This window comes from Microtus ochrogaster (genome assembly GCF_000317375.1).
Source record: "Microtus ochrogaster isolate Prairie Vole_2 chromosome 14 unlocalized genomic scaffold, MicOch1.0 chr14_random_3, whole genome shotgun sequence".
Taxonomy (NCBI): Eukaryota; Metazoa; Chordata; class Mammalia; order Rodentia; family Cricetidae; genus Microtus; species Microtus ochrogaster.
Genome location: NW_004949098.1, coordinates 11,766,047 through 11,768,562, shown reverse-complemented (window position 1 = coordinate 11,768,562; position 2,516 = coordinate 11,766,047). Strand labels below are relative to the sequence as shown.

Here is a 2,516-nt window from a genome sequence, read left to right as displayed (position 1 = left end):
TATAAAAAATTAAAAAAAAAGAAAGAAAAAAACCAAACTGAAACAGCAACAACAAAAACCAAGTAGTAACTGGACAGGAGAGGAAGGACATTGAAACGGATGTCCATCCAGCAACAGGTGCTTCGGAAGGCTCCAGAAAATTCTCAAACATGACAGTGTTGAGCTGAAGTGTAAGATGAGATTTGCTGTCTGCCTACCACCACAGGCAGAGGGTGGAAAGTGTCTTGCACTCCACTGACTGTCTGGTTTAGCTTGCACCGAACCAAATTTCTTACCGAAGTCACCTGGATATCAGTCAGCTGCCTCGGAACACGGCCTTGCCCTCAGTGTTCTGGGTACCAACCCCCAGGTCTGCAATGTTAGAGGACACGATGACAGCTGGGACTTCAGCACTGGTGCGGGGTTTTACAGGAATGAAAAACAAGTTGCAGGCTGTTCTCTTATGTAACAGAGGAGCAGCCACAACTCGCAGGTGCCAATTTCCTGGTGGACTGGCAGAGGAGGTCTATTTTGGTCACTCTATACAAGGCCACAAAAAATCCTGGAAAATACATATCTGTGTCAGCATTTGCTCCAGTTGGCAGCCCAGGGCTGTGTCACTGGGGTAAAAGCATGCGATGTGACCTGTCTCATATCCTATTTGGGTTCCCAGTTTGAAATAGTAATCGATCAAGGAAAAGATGACCAGTTTCCTTCAGTGAGCAGTTAGACCCTGGTAGCTTCACAGCTGCCCGCACAGGAAAGAAAATCCCTATTGCTTTTAGGCTTCACCACAACCTTTATCACTAGCCATATCAGGCTTACAAGAAAGCATCGTGAGGATTATAAAAGTTGAAAAAAAACAGCATTGCTAAGTGTAGAAAAAGACAAGTGGGCCACAGAGGTTACCACACTTGCAATGCTGGAAGGCAGAGACAGGCAGATCCCTGGGGCTTTCTGACTAGTCAATGAGACCCTATAAGGGAGTGGGGGAGTGGTTTTAAAAAAAATCAGACAGCCTCTAGACTCTGTACACATGAATATGGGGGCATGTACCCCTAACAGGAACACTCAACAAACTAGAAATGTAAGGGTAGAGGGTATAGCCTCACCGTGATACAGAGCATCTGAAAAATAAACAGAAAAGGCCCCTTATTTAATGGCCTCCCAGCCTGTTTCTGAGAGGTGGATTGAGGGAAGAACAGAGCAGAGGGAAGAGGGGGGAGGGAGTGGGAGAAGAGGAGGGAGGTGAGGCTGCGATCAGGATGTAAAATAAATAAATTTTTTTAAAAAACATGGTGAACACACAGAGAAATATTTTTCAGCCTTCCAAAGGAGGGAAACCCTAATGCATGCTCTTCAATAAATGAACATAAGAACATAAAGCTAAGTGAAGCAAACTCATATGAAAAAGCCAACATCCCACTTACCATTTCATCTCTATTCAGTATCCAAAGTTGTCAAGTTCAAAGACACGGGACTTGGAGTGTAGCTCAGCTGGTCAAGTGCTCATCTTGCATGCATAAAGCCTTGTGTTCAAGTACCACATGAACCGGGCACAGTGACACAGGCCTGCCATCCCAGAGGAGGATCAACGCTCAAAGTCATCTTCAGCTACTTATCGAGTTGGAGAATAGCCTGGGCTACATGAGCACTTACTAAAACGTGTGTGTGTGTGTGTGTGTGTGTGTGTGTGTGTGTGTGTGTGAAATGCGTGTGTGCACGTGTGTGTGCGTGTGTGTGCATGTGTGTGTGTGTCTGTGTGTGTGTGAACTGGCAGAGCAATCCCCAGCACTAGAAAAACAAAAGCAAACCTCCCTAAAAAAATTCACAGAAGCAGAAAGATCGATGGTTATCAGATGCTGGGAAAGGAACAAAAAGGAATTTAATGGGTACAGAGTGTCAGCTCTGCAAGATGACAATGTCCTGGGGATCTATTTTGCAATGAGAATATACCCAGAACCTCAGACCTGGCCACATGAAAGCCATCAAGAAGACACATTTTATGTTCATGGGGTTTGTGGTGCAGGGATTACACTGCACAAGCACAAGCTCTACCACAGAGACGTCTCTCCACTTTATTACCACAGGGAGGAAATGGTATTCTCCAAGAAGAAAGGTTAGCTCAACTTGTGACCCAGCTGTGCAAATGTTCCCCGAGATACATCAAACATCCCAAGCAGAAAAGTGCTTTATCTGTATTTCTTACTTCATATAAACAACATAATACACTTAAGAGACATGTGAGGGCTGCAGAAATGGCTCAGTGGTTAAGAGGGCTTGCTGCGAAATCATGAGGACCAGAGTTCAGATCTCAGCGTAAACATAACCAAGACAGGAGTCTTTTGAACCCCTGTAGCCCCTACTCTGAGACCGGCAGAGACAGAAGGATCACTAGAGCTTTCTGGCTGCCAGCCTGGCTAAGAAAATGTGGAGTCTACATTCAAGGAGAGATCCTGCCTCAAAGGAAGAGACAGTAATCTTCAAGGAGAGATCCTGCCTCAAAGGAAGAGACAGTAATCTTCAAGGAGAGATCC

The 2,516-nt window shown here is 45.3% G+C and overlaps 1 pseudogene; it reads left to right on the top strand.

Moving 5' to 3' along the window:
• The window catches only part of LOC101989703, a 58,782-nt pseudogene extending 57,993 nt beyond the window's left edge, over positions 1–789 (top strand).
• Positions 790–2,516: the final 1,727 nt, after the last annotated feature.